This window comes from Petromyzon marinus, chromosome 59 (assembly GCF_048934315.1).
Source record: "Petromyzon marinus isolate PM22_M1 ecotype Great Lakes invasive population chromosome 59, UKy_Petmar_22M1.pri1.0, whole genome shotgun sequence".
Taxonomy (NCBI): domain Eukaryota; kingdom Metazoa; phylum Chordata; class Hyperoartia; order Petromyzontiformes; family Petromyzontidae; genus Petromyzon; species Petromyzon marinus.
In genome coordinates this window covers 14397627-14420263 of record NC_133725.1, presented here as the reverse complement: position 1 = coordinate 14420263, position 22637 = coordinate 14397627, and the positions used below count along the sequence as shown (strand labels likewise).

General features: G+C 43.0%; 2 long non-coding RNA genes across 2 annotated transcripts; both read right to left on the bottom strand.

Annotated features, from left to right (window-relative positions):
- Window positions 1-4823: 4823 nt before the first annotated feature.
- LOC142905882 (uncharacterized) lies at window positions 4824-14958 on the bottom strand. The gene is made up of 2 exons (XR_012929886.1): window positions 13883-14958; window positions 4824-5873 (listed from the first exon to the last, which is right to left on the bottom strand). It is a non-coding gene; the product is annotated as an uncharacterized LOC142905882 (long non-coding RNA).
- Window positions 14959-15768: 810 nt separating this feature from the next.
- On the bottom strand, window positions 15769-22166 carry LOC142905881 (uncharacterized). The gene is made up of 4 exons (XR_012929885.1): window positions 21949-22166; window positions 18694-18816; window positions 17677-17835; window positions 15769-16923 (listed from the first exon to the last, which is right to left on the bottom strand). It is a non-coding gene; the product is annotated as an uncharacterized LOC142905881 (long non-coding RNA).
- Window positions 22167-22637: the final 471 nt, after the last annotated feature.

Genomic DNA, 22637 nt, shown 5'->3' with positions numbered 1-22637 from the left:
TTATCTTAAACATCGATTTATCTTAAACATCGACTTATGTTAAACATCGACTTATCTTCAACATTTACTTATGTTAAACATCGACTTATCTTCAACATTTACTTATCTTAAACATCCACTTATCTTAAACATTTACTTATCTTAAACATCGACTTATCTTAATAATTGACTTATCTTAAACATCTACTTATCTTAAACATTTACTTATCTTGAACATCGACTTATCTTAAACATCGACTTATCTTGAACATCGACTTATCTTGAACATCGACTTATCTTAAACATCGACTTATCTTAATCATTAACTATTCTTAAACATCGACTTGTCTTTAACATTTACTTATCTTAAACATCGACTTCTCTTAATCATTGACTTGTCTTAAACATCGACTTGTCTTAAACATCGACTTATCTTGAACATTTACTTATCGTAAATATCGACTTATCTTAAACATCGACTTATCTTTAACATTTACTTATCTTAAACATTGACTTGTCTTAATCATCGACTTGTCTTAAACATCGACTTGTCTTAAACATTTACTTATCTTAAACATCGACTTATCTTTAACATTTACTTATCTTAAACATCGACTTATATTAAACATCGACTTATCTTAAACATCGACTTATCTTGAACATTTACTTATCTTAAACATCGACTTATCTTGAACATTTACTTATCTTAAACATCGACTTATCTTAAACATCGACTTATCTTAAACAACGACTTATCTTAAACATCGACTTATCTTAAACATCGATTTATCTTAACATTTACTTATCTTAAACATCGACTTATCTTAAACATCGACTTATACTGGTAGGAACGAAGTTGTAAACTGAGTGTACCAGCCTGCAATAGATTAATGTGTCCGTCTGTCCGTCCCTTTCAATACTTTAAGAAGTGAAATCTCGTGCTGTTGGGTGTAATAAATTTGCGCAAAATTCCAATGTTTCTACCAGCCCACCCTGCAGGGACCTGTTAAGTTAGATTTCGTAAATATAAATGTGTCATGCAACACACCACCACCCGACACAGTAAGGTTTGTCACATAAACAGAACATGCCAACACACTGGTATGCTGTACTAGTAACAAATTGCCATGTTCTGTTTACGTGATAAACCTTTGTCGGGTGGTGGCGGGTTTAACGACAGATTTATATTTACGAAGCCATCTCCCAGAGGTCCCCAGCGGAAGAACCGTGTTCAGAGGAGGTGCCGAGCCAGCAGCACACTCAATCTCCCATCTCGCTGGCGGTGGGGTCGGGGTGGGGCGGACGCTCGTGCCTGCTCATCACAGTTGGTTTGCACAAGGTGTAACGTTGATAAACCTGCGGAAGAAAACGAGCGTTAAGCCGCGCAGTCCTTTGGTACCCGCCCCTCCCATCTTTCCCACCTGGCACACGCAAGCTGAGTCAGCGCAGGGGGCCACGGCGCGTGGGTGAGACAGAAAGAGGTCCGTGTCCGTGCCTGGACGGGATGTGGCGCCGGGTGTTAACGGCGATGCTCTCGTGACCGTGCGTTCGTTTGTGTGTATGCGCGCGTGCGTCTCACCTGTGACCGTCCTTCTGCTGCACGAACCCCGGTGGCTGTTGGTTCTCATACATTGGAGAAACATTTCCCCCCCGGGGCTGGGAGACCTGTGAAGGAGACCGCCATGAACATCAGCTCGTCGAGAACGCCCGAGGCAAACGAGCGATTCGCTCGCACATCCTAAACCCATGCTCTGGGCTTTACAGCGAACACCTTAACATGGCTGTCATTGCATGTGTGTGTACGCATATGTTGGTACTTGTACGCGTGTGTATGTACGTGCGGAGCAGTAGTGTAGCGGATAGCGCGCTGCTCTACGAACCCGGTGACCCGACTTCTATGGCCGCTTATGGACAATACCAGTGACGATTATCTGAATGGGTCCTGGGGCTTCCCTAAAGTCGAATGAGCCTCAAATGAGTACTTTGTGAAGTGTGTAAACATTGCCATTGGGAAGACAAAGGCGGCCGGGCGTAGTGTCGGCCACCTACCCCCTTGTGTGCCATAATTACGGCCTTCATAGATGCTTGCTAACAGCACTTGCTCCAAAAGTCTTTTTAGGCTCTATAGGGGATCTTTGTCTTTTTTACAGTTCTGTATGTGTTTGCATCTGCAAGTCACTCCCTACCGATTCATGGCCGAACTTCCAATCAGCTAGCCGTGGCTTGCTGGAAGTGTCCACGACCGTGCTGTCCGTGTTCACAAGTTCCTGCAGTAAGGAGAATAGGAAATCAGCAGGCGGTGAACATATGGCCACGGGCCACTTGCCAAAGTGCCATTCTTCACGAGGGCCCGATGATACTTTGCCTCTTGAGAAGAAAAATTAACTCACACTCATAAACGATACTGTGGCCTTGAAATAAAAAAAACATAAAATACATATACAGTGAGGGAAAAAAAGTATTTGATCCCCTGCAGGTTTGTACGTTTGCCCACTGACAAAGAAATGATCAGTCTATAATTTTAATGGTAGGTTTAGTTGAACAGTAAGAGACAGAATAGCAACAATAAAATCCATGTTTGACGGTGGGGATGGTGTTCTTGGGGTCATAGGCAGCATTCCTCCTCCTCCAAAGACGGCGAGTTAAGTTGATGCCAAAGAGCTCCATTTTGGTCTCATCTGACCACAACACTTTCACCCAGTTGTCCTCTGAATCATTTAGATGTTCATTGGCAAACTTCAGACGGGCATGTATATGTGCTTTCTTGAGCAGGGGGACCTTGCGGGCGCTGCAGGATTTCAGTCCTTCACGGCGCAGTGTGTTACCAATTGTTTTCTTGGTAACTATGGTCCCAGCTGCCTTGAGATCATTGACAAGATCCTCCCGCGTAGTTCTGGGCTGATTCCTCACCGTTCTCATGATCATTGCAACTCCACGAGGTGAGATCTTGCATGGAGCCCCAGGCCGAGGGAGATTGACAGTTCTTTTATGTTTCTTCCATTTGCGAATAATCGCACCAACTGTTGTCACCTTCTCACCAAGCTGCTTGGCAATGGTCCTGTAGCCCATTCCAGCCTTGTGTAGGTCTACAATCTTGTCCCTGACATCCTTGCAGAGCTCTTTGGTCTTGGCCATGGTGGATAGTTTGGAATCTGATTGATTTGTTGCTTCTGTGGACAGGTACCTGTTACACAAGCTGAGATTAGGAGCACTCCCTTTAAGAGTGTGCTCCTAAATCTCAGCTCGTTACCTGTATAAAAGACACCTGGGGGCCAGAAATCTTTCTGATTGAGAGGGGGTCAAATACTTATTTCCATCATTAAAATGCAAACCAATTTATAACATTTTTGACATGCGTTTTTCTGGATTTTTGTTGTTGTTATTGTCTCTCACTGTTCAAATAAACCTACCATTAAAATTATAGACTGATCATTTCTTTGTCAGTGGGCAAACGTACAAAATCAGCAGGGAATCAAATACTTTTTTCCCTCACTGTATATCATGTGTGTGCCAGGTGAATGATATCTGGTGAGTGGTGAGTGCCCGCATGGTGAGCGGTGTCTGGCGATGGGTCAGTTGTCATGCATGTGAGGTCACGCCACCTTATCCGTCCTCTAGTGTGTGTGTCAATAATAACAATGTCAACTTGCAACACGCCGCTACCGCACATCACTCGCTCGCTCTCGCAGAGAGGACAACGACTCGGAGGCGCGAGGAGGAACCACAGATGAGCGGGAAGGCAGCAGCCAGGCGACGAGTCGGCGCCAACGATTGCCCAAGCTCTGCGGTCCTCTACAGTTTGAGGTGGTGTGGGCCAATTAATGTGGGAGGAAACCGGAGCACCTGAAGAATAACTAAATAAAAAAATGTTTACCAGGTAAACATTTTTACCTGGTAACGTCGTGAGAATATTATTTTGTTATTTTATATTATCAATTTATTATTTTATTCTCATTTTACGTGACTTTACCGAAATAATCAAAGAAGATGTATGCTTTAACTTTAACATAGCCATTTCTGTGACCAGTCACAAGCTAATCACTCAGCCATTTCAATGCTAAATTATATGCTAATTCCTTTGTCAAGGCGCTTTGTTTCTTCTCACACAGCTTAAAGGTCGTGATCTGAGCGTGGCTTTTTTCACTCCAGCCCTGCCTCCAGACAGTCTCGTCCCTTCACCTGATGAAGGCCGCTTGTGTTGTGGCCGAAACGTCGTGATTTTTGTTACTTTATTTTTTACCTACGTGACTTTACCCAATAGAACCAGAGTATAGCGTGTGTTGCTTTTACGTCCAACAGATGGCGCTGTTTTTCAAAAAAAGCATATTTTTACCGAAAAAGCCAATGAGTATATTTTTACCTGTCACAGGTGTGACATCTATATAATAGTAGGTATATAACAACATAGTATGTATATAAAAACATGCGTGTATTCGAATGCAACGTTGTGTCAAAATTTCAAAGCAATCGGTGAAGAACTTTCGGAGATTTAAGATTTTGAACAAACGAACATTTACATTTTTATTTATATAGATTGTTATTCTGTTTATTTGCTTCCCGTATGAATAGAGATTACTTAAATACAGTTTTTTTTTCAATCACTGCAACTTTATAGTCAAGACAATAATGCTCGTAGAGTAATACCCCGATGTATGTCTTCCCCCTTTTTACGTCGTTTGGCAAATACGTGGTAACGTGATGATTAACACCGCCGCTTGATTGATTTGCGTCGCATCAAGACACATCTACGTCGCTGACAGCATCACCGTGCGTCCTTTCTCGTTGTTGTCAGTGTGAATTCATGAATTAAGAAAATTACGACAGAGACAAGCAGACACAATGTCTCCATTTATCACCACAATTTATTTAGATTCACACTATCAGACTGGAGAGGTGACCGAGTGGTTCAGAGGTCCACAGTGGTGAGATGTTAACTTCCTCGCCTGGTAATGCAGGAGGTCGTGGGTTTGACCCCGACCCTGATGCATGTATTTTTTTGGAATTTTAGTGTCTCTCTCCCCGTGGTTGCATGGACTTTTCTCCAATTCCTCCGTTTTTTTTTCTCTCTCCACATTTACAAGCGCGCGTTTAGAGTATTTAGCCGCTCAAAATTTCCACGTGATAAGCCACTTTGTCGAATTATTGTTTGGGACCAGGTCACTTCTGAAAAAGAGCTACATAGCTCAGTGGGCCTTACCTGGTAAAATCAAACATCGTTTATAGGTTGAAAATAGTTGATGGGTCCCGAGAACTCAGCCAGTACTGCTGCGATCATGAGTGTGAATCAGGGCAGTGAGCAGGATGATCTCATCCCGCTCGAAAAAAGGATACAAACTAAGCCTCATTGTGTTACGTTCATGTTTTACACTTGGTACGGTTAAATCCCATCTCTGAGCATTATAAATATAATTTTTGACTGTTACATGACAAAAAAAAATTCTCCAGCAGGGTGCGTGTGAAGATGCTGCCTCCTCGTGTGCTGATTGAGACATTGCCAAAACCGGTCCTGAGTTTGCTTGTATTGAACCAAAGTTGCTGCAATTATTAAATTCCTAGATGGTCGTGATACTTAAGCGATGTGTAAAACTAAACGTTTACATTGTTATGCAGAGGGACAGATATATGAAACGAAGCTTCTTAATGTTTTGACTTGTAATCTCCACAATAAAAACATAATTATTGTGTTATATGTATTACTGTATACAATTATGCGTTCAATTAGTACCCATATCGAACAGAGAGGGTCCTCGCCTCTACACATTTGGCAGTTTACCACCATTGCTTCAAGCGATGTTGGCTCTGCTGATGAGACACTGCATGTCGAAAACGCTCCAGAGGCTGCTTGTGTTGAACTTACAATGCTGTGGGTTGTGCAGTCGCAGAAGGTCACGTGTCTGATGGGATGTGTAAACAAAAAAACATTTAGACAAATGAAGCAACTGTTGTGTCAACCTATTTATGGTGTGGATAAAATGGCTACTTGATATATCAGATACATATTCTTAGCTCTTTCGGTAAAGTCACGTTGAAGGGAAACAATAAAATATATATAAAACAATAAAAATTCTCACGACGTTTCGACCATAACACAAACGGTCGTCATCAGGTGTGTCGGTTTGCATAAATGTATTTTTAAACGGTGTATTTATTTATTTATAACAAAAAACGTCAGCGCCACGCGCAGCGATTTGGCAGTTTATTTAGGACTAGTCCATCTATGTTCTGAAAAGAGGAGGGGGGAGACGAAAAATTAATGTATGCTGTCTGAAAGCCACTGTAAGCGTGAACAATCAATTAAGACCTGAAATGGTTTATCAAATCTTTCCAATGACATCAGATACAGTCGTGGTATCTCCTTCCGAGGGATATTTTGTAACACGAGGCGATGGTGATGACGTTATTCTGCTCTGTGAGCGTTCTGAATGGATTATTAATCTCATGATAGTTAAATATGTTTGGGGGAAGAAATAACAGAAAGATTAATCAGATTGGTCTGAGTAATGTCATATTAAAGTGTGTATTACAGATGCGATGCGTCCCATCCTCAAAGTAAGTGTAGTGATATTTATATTCATAATAACAATTATTCTTATTAATAGAGTGCCCTTTTCGCCCAGGCTTATCGGAGTGCTTCAGACAAGATAAGTGACGTACATCAACAACAACCGCCGTTCGCCACTAAGTGGCGGTGGCGGAACTCCAATGGCTGGTTGTGGAATAGGGGTTATGATGAGAGATGTATCTTAGGCGAATAGATTGGATGACCTATATCTAAATCACCCGGTATGTGCTCGATTTCGCTAGGCCTTAGAAGCTCGGCAGAGTTGAGCGTGGATATACTGTAGCCTGGATGTATGACTGATTAATTGCCAGCACGCACAAAGACGGTGCCGTAGCCAGCGTGAGCAGGAAAGGACAGTGCAGAAAAATCCATTGTTGTTCTGCAGTCCCCCCCCCCCTCCATCTGCACCAACGCACTACTGACCAGCGTGGTGAAGTATGGTCATATATACCTCACGACCCGCAAGACTTTGGGAGGCCCTCATCCAGCAGTGGATTGATAAATTCTGGGCTGTTTATGTACATGCACATCTGGATTAGGGGTTGCAGTGTGGGGTAAGTATCTGCATTTGGGCTTAATGGTGGGGGTTATGACTGGGGATTATACAGGTAGGAACAACAGGTTCCACACACGAAAAAGATGGCAAGCTACCCTTTTTAGATGTCCTAATTAAAAGGAGACCTGATGGTTCAATGAGCCACTCTGTCTACAGGAAAGCTACCCATATGGATGCTCACTTAAAACCGGATTCCCACCACCATCCATCCCAGAAGAATTCCCTCATCAAGACTCTATACCATAGAGCCCAATGCATTTCCGACCAGGAACACATTGCCAGTGAACTCAAGCACGTACACCAAGCTCTCAAGGCTAATGGTTACTCCGACTACACAATCCGCAAAACCATCACTCCAACCATGAAGTAGGATCCTCTTGACGAGCCATTCAAAACCATCACCTTACCCTACATTGCGGGGGTCACAAAAAATATCTCCAAAATCCTGAATAAACACAAGATCCAGGTCCGATTCAACACAGTACATAAAATCCGTGATCTGGTTCCGTCTGTAAAAGATGTGTTCCAGACATACAGTACCCGGGCGTCTACAAACTAAGTTGCCTCTGTGGAAGCAGCTACATTGGAGAAACCAAACGACATATCTCAGACCGCATCCGTCAACATAAAGCAGACTTGAAACACGGTAGGACGAACACCTCAGCCGTGGCAGATCACTTTTATTATTCAGTGGGCTCACATGACATTGACTTCTCCAAGACGGAGGTTCTCTGCAAGCCACCTGGCTACCATGAGAGATCCGTTCATGAGGCTATCCACATATACAAACACAGAGACAATTTCAACCGAGAAGATGGATTCCGGCTTAGTAACCATTGGAAAGACGTTATAAACCATTTCGGTTTTTGATTGATTGTATTTTACGGTGACTTTCAGACTGCAATCCATTTGCTGGCATTGCCTCTTAGTACCTTTCACACGACGGTCAATAGTTTAGTTTATAGCATTTTGTATAATAATAAATAGTATAACAGTGTAATGTTAAATATAATTGATAAGGCAATATATAGTACCGTAATTGTATAGTGAATATACAGCAGTGTGGTATACAGTAGGGTTAGTAGAATAATACATAGTGTAATACTACAAGTCTAATATTTTATAGTCTAAAGTATAGGGTAGTGTATAGTAACGCATTGTATAATTCAAGGGTGGGGTTTGTCTATGTATACGATATCATACAATGTAGTTTAGATTGGAAGGTATAATATTGTAATGTATAGTAGTCTAGTTTGTAGCATAGTTATAACGCAACACAGGACAGAGCAGCGCACCGTGGCTGTTTCCCCCTCTTCCCCCCCCCTCCTCCGTTCCGAACATAGATAGACTCGTCCGTCTGAACCAAGCTCGTCGCTCTCCGTGGTGTTAATCCCTCATACTAACATCATGCTAATCCCCCAGTTACATGCTAATTTACTGTTGATATGTAAACTCCTCTCCCCCCTTCCTCCGTTCCGTACATAGATGAACTCGTCCGTCTGAACAAAACTCGTCGCTCTCCGTGGTGCTCATCCATCACACCAACATCATGCTAATCCCCCAGTTACATGCTAATTCATATGTAAACTCCTTTGTCAAGACGCTCTGTTCCTCCCACACAGCTTAAAAGACGCTTCCAAGCTTGGCAGGGTTCACTCAAGCGCTGTCTTCCGGACAGTCCTGTTTCTTCACCTGAGGAAGGCTACTTGTGTTGTGGCTGAAACGTCGTGAGAATTTTATTCTGCTATTATTTGTATTATTTTATCTCCATTCTACGTGACTTTACCGAAAGAACCCATAAGAGATTCCACACTGCCCACCAGGGATTATTTGTCTATCTGTCTGTCGTGCATAGCCGGAATTACATCCGCATAATTTGACTGCCATCTAGCGGGTAATGACAGTTTTGTGCTCTATAACAGTCAAGTATGGCTAATGATTCTGAGCACATACGTACATCATCAAACACTTGCATCAGTGACTTCAAACTTTATTTGACTGCAGGAATTCATATTATTTGGTTCTTTCGGTAAAGTCACGTAGATGGAAAATAAAAAAAATGTTTCATAAGAGCCAAAAACTTGGAGTGCATAATGTCAGCAGTATTAGTTCAATACAAAGCAAGCTATGGGCTCGCTTCGACATTCAGTGTCTCATCAGCAGTCAGGCTTGCCCCAACCATCGTTGGTGAATCGCAAGATACTAAAGATGCTAATAAGCAAAGACGCCCCACCCCCGATAACTTCAAGATAATGGGTCCGAGTTTTCACGCAAAATGGTATAGTGTACTGTAATGTATTCTGATATAAAGTACACATTACTCAATTGGGATTATACATAGCCACCCCCTACTGTGAAAACTGGCAGGACCCTCCTGAAAAAGAGCCACGAGGCTCACTCAGTGAGGCAGCGGCGGCCCTGGACCCGCTGCTGCCAGCAATCGGCGCCCCCCAAACCCCAGGGGCAGATCGAGGCTGAGTTTTTTGGTAAACTGGGAAACATTTTGCCCCTATTTTCCGTCCAATATTAATTATTTATTTAAAGAGGTATAATTAATCGGTTTGTCCGTCCGTCTGTCCAATTAATCAATTGTCAGAAATGTTGAGAAATTAATTACAGGTTTTTTTTCCTCGAATTTGGCACCCCACTTAACTTTACGCCCTAGACGACCGCCTAGATAGCCTACATGGACGTGTCGCGCCTGCAGTGAGGCTTTCCTGGGTAAACGAGCCTCATAATTCTAGATTTAAAGCTTTAGTGACTGCTAGGATCCATACTCTTTGGTTCTATTGGGTAAAGTCACGTAGGTGAAAATAAAATAACAAAAAATCACAACGTTTCAGCCACAACACAAGCGGCCTTCATCAGGTGAAGAGACGAGACTGTCTGGAGGACAGCGCTGGAGTGGAAGAAGCCACGCTTAGAGCACGACCTGTAAGCTGTGTGAGAAGAAAAAGACCAAGCGCCTTGACAAAGGAAATAGCATATAATTTAGCATTGAAATGGCTCATTGAAATAGCTAAGTTAAAGTATACACATCTGCAGAGGGAGCCCTTGACAAAGGAATTAGCATCGAATTTAGCATTGAAATAGCTGAGTGATTAGCTTGTAACTGGTCACAGAAATAGCTATGTTAAAGTTAGAGCATATACATTCACCGAGGCACCTAGTACTCATCAAACAGGAGAATTTAGCGAAACACAACCACGCTCAGACATCGGACCTGTGTGCGAGCAAACAAAGTGTTCTGATAAAGAAATTAGCATAAAAATTAGCATTTGATTGGCGGATTTTAGGAAAGAGGTGGTGTACGTGCCGGTGGACTTGCAGTTTGGCGCGGGGGGGGGGGGGGGAAGGGGGGAGGGGGAGTTTACCTATTGATGGTGTGAAAAGGGGGAATTTATAAGAGCTGCGAAAGTTTGGGGTACCACTACTTGAAAAAATATACTGTACCATTGAAATTAGTTTAATGTTTAGTTCGATTTAGAACATCTTTCCAATGGTTGCTTAATTTGAAACCATCCTCTCGGTTGAAATTGTGTCTGTGTTTGTAGATCTGAATTGCTTCATGAACAAATCTCTGATAAAAGCCCGTGGGTTTGCAAAGAACCTTGGTATCGGAGAAAATTATATCGTGATCCCCTACAGCGTTGTAACAGTGATCAGCCACGGCAGAAGAATTCGTTTTGCCGTGTTTCAAATCTGATTTGTGCTCGCGAATTCGGTCAGAGACATGTCGCTTTGTCTCACCGATGTAGCAATCACCGCAGGTACAACTCAATTTGTAAACCCCGGGGTACTGTAAATCAGGAATGACATCCTTCACGGATGGGATCAGATCACGAATTTTGTGTACTGTATTGAGCCGGACCTGGATCTTGTGTTTGTTTAGAATTTTGGAAATCTTTTTAGTAACGCCTGCTATATATGGAAGTGTGATGGTTTTGACCGGAGTATCAAGTGGTTGTTTCTGTATGGAGGGAGAGACAGCTTGGCGGATGGTACGGTCAGAGTAACCATTCCTTTTGAGGGCCAGGTGTACATGTTTTAATTCACTGGTCAGGTTGTGTTGGTCCGAAATGCAATGAACCCAATGGTATAAAGTTTTGATGAGATAATTCTTTTGGGCTGGGTGGTGGTGGGAATCAGGTTTCAAGTAGGAATCTGTGTGGGTGGGTTTCCTGTAGACAGAATGCCCCAATGAGCCATCAGGTCTCCTCTCAAACAGAACATCGAAGAATGGTAGCTTGCCATCTTTCTCCACTTCCATGGTGAATTTGATGGCGGGATGTCTGGAATTGATGGGGTGTAGGAAAAGGTTCAAAGCTGGGAGGCTTTGTGGCCAAATGACGAAAGTGTCATCCACATATCTCTTCCCCTGGGAAGGTCTGAGGGTGGAAGTCTGGATGGTGTCTGATTCAAATTTCTCCATGAAAATATTGGCTATCACTGGTGACAAGGGGGAACCCATGGGGGTACCCTCATTTTGTTTGTAGAAGGAGCCATTCCAAGTAAAGTAGGTATTGTTGAGGCAGTGCCTAACCAGTGCAGGTGTATCGGCGTCTAGTCCATGTTGGACCAAATTTTCAATTATTTCAATGGTATCAGGTACTGGGACCTTGGTGAACAAAGAGACCACATCGAAGCTGACAAGGATATCGTCAGGGGACAGTACAACGTCTTTGACCATAGAGACCAATTGGGCTGAGTTAAGTACTGCTGAGGTGGTCTTGTCAGTGAAAGGCAGCAAGGAATATGACAGAAAACGGGCTAGTCTATAGGTAGGGGAGTTGATCGTGGATACGATGGGTCGTAGTAGGAGCCTTCTTTATGGATCTTGGGAAGACCATAGAATCTAGGGAGTCTTGCAGCAGAAGGTTTTAGGGAGGGACGTTTAGTTGGGTCGATTAGGGAGGTCGAACTTGTGATGATCTTGTTGGTTTTCATCGCTAGGCTATTGGTAGGGTAATTTTTAATTTTTGAGTAACTTCCATCGTTGAGCAGATTCTGGATTTTGTTGTTGTATGAATCTTTATCCATAATTACAGTAGCGTTGCCTTTATCGGCTGAGAGGATGACTATATCACTTCTGTTTTTTTTTAATTCGCGAGTTCAGAGCATTCATTTTTGCTGATGTTACTAATGGGTTTCTTAGCATTCTTAAGAATAGGGGCTATTTCAGCTCTCACAACATCTGCTTGGATGTGTCCCACGCCTTTGAGGGCTACATCGACCTGAGAGATGATATCATCTACTGGTATGTGTTTTGGGGTGACAGCAAAATTCAGTCCCCTAGCCAGTACTGTTTTCAGATTGTCCGAAATCGGCGTGCTACTCTGATTAATGACGATTTTGTTGACGTCGAGTTTTGTTATATGTGGAACTGGGTTCTTCTTTAATAGCTGGTTGAATTTAGAAATCAGGTTAGCTTTACATTTGACTGACAGTGAATCAGCAGAAGCAGTCATGTTGTCTATGTGATTTCAATCCGCACCAACCGGCATGTGCACCCGCATGTACACCACCTCTACACCGTTCATCATGCTAAGTCGGCCAATCAAATGCTAATTTTTATGCTAATTCCTTTGTCAAGGCACCTTGTTTCCTCGCACACAGCTTAACGGTCGCGGTCTGAGCGTGGCTGTGTTTCACTCCAGCGCTGTCCTCGAGACAGCCTGGTTCCTTCACCTGATGAAGGCCGCTTGTGTTGTGGCTGAAACGTCGTGATTTTTGTTGTTTTATTATTTACCTACGTGACTTTACTGAATAGAACCAAAGAGTATGGATCCTTGCAGTCACGAAAGCTTTAAATCTAGAATTGATAACCTCTACGGGGAGGGCTTTCACCTATCTGTTAGAGCTTTAAACAGACAACGGGACAAGAAGTCACAGCTCATCGAGACTCTGACCTTCCTCAAAAGATGCCGCGATCACAAGGTAATACCCATCGCTTTCACACTCATTTCTGCTGTATCTTCTCCAAATTCTAAACAGATTCTGTTTAAGGCCAGCCTATCTTAAATCTCAGAGAGGATAAGGCTACACCAATTTGAACTCGATACTTTAGACAGGACTCTCCTACAAGCTAATTTAATGTTAACACAAAAAATGTCACCTTCTGATTGGAATCACATAGACAACATGACTGCTTCTTCTGCTGATTCACTGTCAGTCAAATGTAAAGCTAACCTAATTTCTTTCTGATTGAGAGGGGGTCAAATATATAACATTTTTGACATGCGTTTTTTCTGGATTTTGTTGTTGTTATTCTGTCTCTCACTGTTCAAATAAACCTACCATTAAAATTATAGACTGATAATTTCTTTACCAGTGGGCAAACGTACAAAATCAGCAGGGGATCAAATACTTTTTTCCCTCACTGTATATATAAATAAATAGTGCATATTTAGTGTATTATTGAGTGCATGTTTACGTGCTCTAACCCAAATATCCCGATTATGGACTCAAAAAACCGCTGGGAGACTTCTCACTCAGACCCGTAGCAAGACGATATCGCCCCAATATTCAAATTGTTCAAATATCCCCTGACTGAGTCCAGGATCAATTTAAAGATCATACTCGGCATTCTGAAGGTCCTCCGTGGTCTGACAATGATCACGTTGCCATGTTTACGCTTCTTATAAATATTTTTGCCCGTTGAATCAATCACCAAACCCAAGTGACGGTAATGTTACGGTAAAAAAAATCTCAGTGGGTGACCTCTGGGCAGAGCATGACCTTGCAAACAGACGATCAATCGAGTGAAATAAACATGGGAAACGCACCTCGATGAACAGGCTGACTTCCCTGTGTGTTTGGACAAACTCATTCATCACAGGCAAAACGAACATGTCCCGAATGCCCACGTCCTTCAGGAACTGCATCTGGAGGTGTTGGCACACCAATTGCATCACCTAGCAAAAGAGGAAAACAGCAGGAACGACGTGAATACATCATCGCCATGCAGCAGTCTACGCCCGTCAATTTCTCACAGCGGTAATAAGGTCCTTAGGTGTCTGGGAGCACAAGGCAGGTGCAGGTGGGTGAGTCATAATTTCCATCCCTGACGCCAAAACTTATTTCAGGCTGTGCAAGAGATAATGACATGGGTTAATTGTCACACAAGCCACTTAGAAAGCTGCCATGCTGTTAATGGTTAGTAAACTGAACTCACAGACCAGAGGTCGCTAAATGGGCACACCACAGTTAGCTGATCGGCAAGTCACGTGTGATCCAGCAAAGTGTGGCTTTCAGCCGGCTCTTCCAACACATCTGGTCAACGTGGAAAAGTAGAATATGGGACCTTCCTGGTGTGGACTAATCAGTTTCAAAGACAATGCATATATTATCAGAGCATGTTTCCATGTTCACCACAAGTACGTGGTTAATCCAGACAGGATTCCTTGAATGAGGATTCTGTTTGGTGTTTTAACATCTTGACACCTGTTGTATTGCCAGAATGGGTAAAACCTATTGCTAAATGGAAAATTAGACCAAATACTCGTAAAGAGTTCGCTCTCATGAAGGTCTTTTCACCAGCGGTCGTGTGACCAAGCAATTGCAGAACTGCACTTTTATATAAGTCAGGTCAGAGCCAGATACACATTGGAGGATAAACATCCCACGGTGGCTGGGCAATTGTTGTGCAATAATGTCAGGTCAAACTTACTTAGGATATTTACAGGTGCGTTTTATTCATGCCGTATATATTAATGCACACATTGTGTAGTGGTATTATTATTAAACTCACCTTTAATGACGATGACCATAAACATGATTAAGAGTGTGACTATTAATGAATGTGCGACTGTACGATGTGGACGTAGCGGAGGGGCCCCCCACGGTGAGCGGTGACGCAACGCGCGCAGTGGCCCGCATCACGTGGTTGGCACCTCACGTGCACAGAGCGAGGCAGGCAGAGCCAGAGGGGGGGGGGGGGGGTGGCGTTGCCTAGGCGACGTTGGCGTCCTCGCGGTCTACTCCACGGTCAAGCTGCGTGTCACTTGGTGACCCCCCCACCGCCTCTTACTGGACACCTGTGAGTGAGAGCTTGATAGCGCTTCGGATTTTGATTCCGAGTACAGTGTGCACAGCACCTGTACGGCGAATCCTCGTTTAACGCAGTAGATGCGTTCCTGAAAAGTGCCGCGTTAAGCGAAAACTATTTCCCCCGTAATGAATGTCCAAGCGTAGTCAGAATTGGGTTACAAACAACTTGAGGGGACGCCGCCGCGTTACCGTCTCGTCTCGCTCAACCGCGCAGCTCAAGAAAGTAGTTCGGCGTCGACCGCTCACAAGTCGCCTTATGGCGGTGCGCGTTCCCTAAATGAAGGCAGCCGCGTTATAGCGTGAACACACGGGACAGACCCAGTTGTCGTGTGCGGGTCAACTCCCTGAGATAAACTTGCTGCCGACTTCATGCGTTGTATACGCCCAGTGCTCAGCCAATTGTTGTGAGCGTCGCTCCTCTGCCCTCTGTTGTTAATGGAGGGAGACTGCACCCAACTGCCAAGTATCATCCTTCGCGAGCCTCTTCAAAATGCTCATCTTGACACCGCTGGAAGCAGTCACCGGCCTTGACCTCACCCCGCTTGCACCAATCGCACAACATCACAGCGTTGACTCTCAACTGTTACTTGTGTAGAGGGGGTCAGATTGTCCAGACATTCGGTTGATACTAATAGGGTTTATTTGCCAGTATTGTAGATTATTTGAATTACATTTGTTTGGGCGTCAGGGTGGTGCAGTGGTCACGCCCGTGCATGGCATCTTCTGAATGAGTGCCTGGTTTCACTTTCCTAATTCTGGTCCCTTTCTCTGCAAGGGTTTACTCCCATAGCAAAACAACAACAAACACATACAATGTAACTGGTACTACCCAAACATTTGGGATTGTTTTTGTTATGCTGCCTTGCCCAAAATGGCATTTGGTGATAAAAAAATTTTGGCAGGAATTGATGCACTAATGCAATTTGAACTCTTATATATTTTTATTTCATGACTTGCTTAGCGTTCATATTCTTGGTTGTTTCGGTAAAGTCACGTAAATAGAAAACAAGAAATAAAATTCAAATTAAATAAATAAAAAAAAATAACAAATAAAAAATACATTTAAAATAATAAAAGCAAAAAACCTAGGACGTTTCAATCGCAACACAAGCGGTCTTTATTTTATTGTTTTTTGTTTTCTATTTACGTGACTTTACCGAAAGAACCAAGAATATACATTCCTGCAGTCACGAAAGTTAAGTCAAAATTTGCTTCGCGTTCCTTTACTTTGCCCTCCCATCTGTTTGTACTGTTGTTTGTTGTTGTAACTTTCTGACTCGCCCCGACTGGACATCTGTGAAAAAAGAGCTTCATAGCTCATCAGATTCGTCCAGCCTAATTAAAGATTCTGATTCGGACATTAACTGACCCAGTTTTCGCGTGGAGATCACGGCCAGGATGCGGAACAAAGGGACCACCGGTCACACTCACGTGGAATGCCTAGGGCATTGCACAGCATTTAAATTGACTAGTTTCGTGAGATTTAGTGGTGGCTTAGGGAAGGCCTTTATTCAACAATGTATATCATGTATATCATGGCCGATAAGAATTTTTATAGTCATACACCATAGCCCACGATTTCCTGCACCGTTCATTCACTTGAGGAGACTGCACATGGTGGAGATGGATGACCCTCGGTATCCTGTCCCAAAGTGATTCCAGTGGTTCAGGTAGTGGAAGAGTTGCTAGAGCTTCTGGCTCTTGCCGAAGCCTTGTGACTTTGGGATGAGAGCGTGGTAGGATGAGTGAAGCGTGGAGCTAAAGCTCCTGGAACATCCTGTACCCAAACAACACCAAACATTCAAAATCTTACAATGCTGCTGTTCCAGCACGAACAACATAACAATGAACAACATTTTCACAAATTCAACGTAATGCAGGAAATTGAGAGGCTCGAGGTTAATTTCAATGTCAGAGCACCGAGCCAATGCCATTGAGGTCCTCCGTTCAAAATTCAGTGAGCCATCTATCAACAAACGTTCCTGCGAATTGAGGGCAGGAATGCTGTGGTCTGAACTTGGTCACCAATGGCTGCACAGTAAACATCATGTCAAATGTGTTTTTGATCACTGAAGCATATCCCAGCTCTGAGGGTTTGAATTCCATTTGACGTGTAATGAATTATCTTCAGCTTGGATTTCTGGTAAAGCACATCAGTGGCAACTTGTCTCTGAACCAGGAGTTCCTTGTTCGACAAACTGTGTTTCTGGAACATTCAAGCATCCTCAAGTGCCGTGGATAAGTAAGAGTTTTATCGTTCCACTATTGTTTTGTGCACCGTATCAGCTTTAACAGGATTTGCCCAAAAAGCCTTAGCAAGGAAGGATGAGTCTTTGTAAGTTAGCAAATAGAGAGGGTGGAGACCTCAGCATGTAGACATCTCAACCACAACTCTACCTGGTCTCTGTTATTTATTTAATGAGCCAGCCCTTGCCACACTGAGGTTATACGAATGAACCTTGCATGCCACAGACAGGGCAGTGAACGGCAGTTGCTGCTATTGTTTTGGTTGTTTGTAGTTTTTTCTTACCCAGCGATGGCAAGCTCGTACTCCGAGTGCCCATAGAAGGAGGCTGGGTCAAAGATGACGGGCCCTTCATTAATCTCTGCAGCGGTTCCCAGTCCATAGGTCACCGTGGAGCAGTGCCGGAACCACCTCTACGTCCCGGAAAAAATCCCCCAACCGAAGCTGCACACCACGCAAAAAACAACACCACTTTATTCATGATAACGTTGTTTTCGAGTTAGATCGCATAAATTTACAAGCATCGTACACCCACCTCCAATTTCCATTAGGCAATTGCCAGAAGTCAGAACGCTTCTGGCAATTGCTTGATGATGCTGGTTGTAATCACCAGCGAAAGGTCGTACTCGTTTGAAAATGTTCTGCGTTTCCTCTCTAACACACCAGAGTGCCGAGCACTAACATAAATGGCACGTTCTGTTCATGTCAGAAACATTACTAATGGGCTGTGTTGGGTGGATGTGGGTGTACGACGCATTTACACTTACGCGATCTAAGCCAAAAAAAACTTTATCATGAATAATATTGGTCGCGAAAGCCTGCGTGTGAAACACCACTTTACCTTTAAAGTCACCTCGAAAACCCACTGCGATCAAATGGGTTTCCCATATGGCTGTGCACATGATGAGCTACACTGCTGCATGTATTAACTCTTTAATGCTCCGAGATGACTGCAAGTTGCGGGGTGCATCCCGTTCACCGCTGAATCTCGTGTACGTCATCGGAACGTAATAGGAAGTAAATATTAAATAACTTTATCGGTACCGTGGATCCCACAAGGCCGTGCGGGAAGGTGTGTAGCACAGTTTGGTACCAGCTATAATAGAGTGCTGTCCTGTCGCTACGGTGCTCTGCGGCGAGTACAATGTCTTTAAAAACAACGGCGCTATGCCTCTCTAAATAAAATTACCGCTGAACCGCTTGCGCGTTCCGAGATTCGGTGGTGAACGAGACCCATCCTGAAATGAGCAGTCGTCTCGGAACAGGAAAGGGTTAAGGGCGAGAGTGAAACAGCTTACGAACCTGAAGCCGAGACCAGAGCTCGCGGGTTTCCCGTTCACCGTAGTCCTTCTCTATCATGTCCAGCTGAAGCTGCAGTCGCTGCCGTGAGAAGAACGTCACCCAGTCCTCCTGCCACTCATTCAGCTGGTGGCATTAATATGGTTTTATTACGGACATTTGAAAACATAAGCAAATAATACCTACTTTATTTGGCCAATCCTTGACCTAAAACAGTGATATTCACTCATTTTCGGAGGGGGGCCACTTTCGCGAATAAGACATTATCAGTGAAAGAGCCATCTCACATTTGAAACCATTGGGGGGTTTGACAGCATGATGGGGTGTTTTCACTTGTGTGTATTGTCGGGGACTGCACGTCAGGGGTCGCAGTAAAAAGGACACCAGGGACTGCCACCGGCCCGCGGGCCTTGCAATGAAGAACACGGACTTAAGATGTCACCCAGAAACGTTGAATTTTACGTACAAATGGCTGGGTAATTCTTAAGACATAATTCGACACTCATGTTATGTACCGATTATCATGCTGTAGTCTTTGAACATCTCATTTCAGCCACCAATTGATATCCTCATAAAAAATTACAACAGCATTGATCCTAACGATAGGTTCTGCGCTTAATTCCCGCACCTCCGTTTAGCACGGTTGGCTATGTACGGTGGAAAGGAAGTTCAACATACATTCATACAAGTCTGTCAAACCCGGCTGAGTGTAATTGGTAATTAGCGAAAACATAACTGATTATGTGAACACTGGTTATGAAAGATCGATCTCTGAGGGAACTTCAGTGACATCTGGTGATGTCAGTTGTAACTGTGTGCCCTGTTATCAATGGTACAACTGTGTGCAATGGAAGAAAATATATGCATTTTTTAATCAAATATATTATTTCATAAATGTGTGTACTTATGCAAGATAAAATGTACGCCAATCTAGTTCTTCTTAAAATGTAACCTTAAACCAATGTTACCATCATCAGTGGTTAATAGACTATTAAACAAAGGACTCTCATATTTCTACGATGTAATACTAATTAGACTGACATCTGAACAACAGCTGATTTTACCGCTTCATGATAAAACTAATTTAATCAAGTTAACATTATTGCCGTTCCTATAAAACTTTGGTCACCCAGGCTGTCCTTCAACAAAAGGGTATATTAAATCTACAATATAGTTTTTCTGGGTTAGATCGCATAAAAATAAATGAGCCGTTAAACCCACCACCACCTAACAGCCAATTAGTAAGGTTGTCACGTAAACGGAACATGCCAATCCGCTACTTGTACAGCAAACCGAAGTGTTGGAGAGAAAATCCACAACATTTACAATCTGAGTATGACGTTTCGCCAGTAATTACAACTATCATCATTAGGTGGACAGCCAAATTCGTAGAGAAATCCTCCTGTTTCATTCCTTGGAGGGATAGATGTGATGACGTCACTTGTGAGCCCTTCACGAATTGGAATGTTCTGTTTATGTGACAAACCTTACGAATTGGCTGTGTCGGTGGTGGCGGGTTTAACGACAAATTTATATTTCAACGATCTAACCCCAAAAAAACGATATTATGGATGATATTGGCCGCGAAAGCCTACGTGTTAAACGGGTATATTAAAATTTAAATGGGCTACAACCAGTTTCATGACTTTAAAGCGGAGATCACATGTGGGATGTAACCACAGCATATAGCCGTATGAAACCCACATACTCTACATCCTCCTGCCCAGGGTCCATACCTGTTGAGAGAAATTCAAGACTGAAATTTTTATCAAAATCTGTAAAGCACATAAGAACCTTAATTTAGCAGTCTCAAACTGACTGGGACCCCTGTCGTGACGGAGCAGCTGAACATTGCACAAAATCATCAACGCATATACAGATATATACCAAGGGTGACCAACTTTCCTGACCCTACCAGCAGCATACCATAATCTTCAGGTGGCCGCGGGAGCCACAAGAGATAAAGATTAGCCATACAGAAGTTGACTCGTGTCGACTGGCTGTGTAATTTTGAGTTTAGAAATCTCAGTGCCCTGGGAGTACTCATGGCCTGCCTCCGATACCAGATTGTTCTCACTTCATATAAAGTTAAATTGAAGAGTTACAAATTAGCAGCGCCTCTGCAGAGCCACACTTGAACTGCCCAGGAGCCACATGCAGATGCCGAGTGATGGTCTGGCCAACCATGGTATTTTCTGTACATTATAGACTTGTAAATCTAGCGTATATAAAAAAAATAGCTGAAAACATTTATTTTAGCATTTACTCTATTGCCCTTTAATGAATGAATAGCAAAACTGCATGACCTCTCTCCTAAAGCCTTCTTTTGGCTAGCAGACCTTGACATTTATCTCCTGAACATATTGCGATAATATTCTTGGTTCTTTCGGCAAAGTCACGTAGAAGGGAAATAATACAAATAAAACATAATATAATAAAATTCTCACGACATTTCGGCCACAACGCAAGCAGCCGTCCTCAGGTGAAGAAACAGAGCTGTCGGAAAGACAGCGTCTTAATAAACACTGCCCAGCGTTCACTGCCCAGTGTTCATTAAGACGCTGTCTTTCCGACAGCTCTGTTTCTTCATCTGAGGACGTCTGCTTGCGTTGTGGTCGAAACTTCGTGAAAATTTTATTATATGTTTTATTTGCATTATTTTATTATTTCCCCTCCACGTGACTTTACCGAAAGAACCAAGAATATGAATCCCTGCAGTCACGAAAGCTTTAAATCGAAAAATATTGCGATTAGCAAAAATATAAAGGGACGCAATGTTGAATGCTCTAAGTCTCCTTTGCAGAAGAGTTTGCCCTGATGGACTTAAATACAGATACTTTTAATAGCCATAATTCATATATTACCCAACATAATTCATATTCTGAAAAGTACATTGCACACACATGAACAATACAGTTCCCTTCATCACAAAGATGGCTAAAACAAAGAGATGAATGTGATTAGGTGTGGAAAAGCATGACCGCTGGCTGGCTAGTTGTGTTCATGTATGAAATAATGACAGCATGTGTCTATCTCATTCACTAGCTCAATCGCTTGATTTTTACGATTAATAAACAGCGGTATGAAATGTGTGTTTGTTTACACACAAATCGCCTGTTTACACATATTCATTAGATCCGATTAGCATGCCTACTCTCAGTGCGAAGGAATGTCAACATAATACATAGTTGACATGATGCTAGGGTTGGATCGGTGGGCCTAGTTTTCCACATGTTTTACATTTTCATGATTCAATACCGATAGTTTTCTCTTCCTTGTGAAGCCTCTCTCCAATCTTCCTGTTGTGAAGGTGCATTTCAGCCAGATGCTGCCCCAACAAGCCTGAGCCCCTGTCAGAGTGTACAACACAATAGACCTGTCAAAGAAAACATTAACTTTATCATATCAACAAACCCCAAGTAATAATTCATATGCAAACTAAACTACATCATATTTGTCCAGGTGGTCTGTGGCCGAGAACCTCGCTTGAAAATACGAATATATCAGTTCACATTCTGGTTTAGGTGACTCAAAACAATATTCTTCTGGGGTTTATACAATGAGTGTTACTTCCTGGGAAGTCAATCACATATAGACTATAAATGAAACCATTTTTTATTTTACCAGAGCTATTTTTCAGAACCGACCTGGCCACAAATGATAGCCTAACGAAGTGGCTTATCACATTGAAATTTATAGCAGCCAAATGCTCAAAATACTCATGTTTCTAAATGTGCAGGGAAAAACTGGAGAAACCGGAGAAAGATCTGCACGACCACGGGGAGAACATGCAAACTTCAAATATACAGCAGGCGTCAAGGTCGGGATCGAACCTACGAAGTCCAATATACCAGGCGAGGTGGTTAACATCTTCTAGCCACCATGGCGCCCCATTCTATGACTTATCCACCCACTCGTAAAGCCACCCACCCACTCACTCACCCTGC